Raw genomic sequence first — 232 nt, 5'->3', positions numbered from 1 at the left:
GGCAGGGTATTTCGAAATCAACCGCCGAACAAACGTCGGTTCCTGGATACTGATATTTCGCATGATTCTTCGCCTTTTTTTATTACTGTCCTAACCAGAGCATATGCAGTGTTACGCTTTCTTTTCCTTTTTTTTTTTTTATGTATTAAACTTTTCTAATTTTAATACATTACAAGAAAAACAAGAAAACAATATCAAAACAAATACTACACTAGATGGAAATTAAAATAAC

This window comes from Montipora foliosa, chromosome 7 (genome assembly GCF_036669935.1).
Source record: "Montipora foliosa isolate CH-2021 chromosome 7, ASM3666993v2, whole genome shotgun sequence".
Lineage (NCBI taxonomy): Eukaryota > Metazoa > Cnidaria > Anthozoa > Scleractinia > Acroporidae > Montipora > Montipora foliosa.
The sequence above is the reverse complement of the archived record's forward strand: the minus strand, read 5'-3'. Positions refer to the sequence as shown.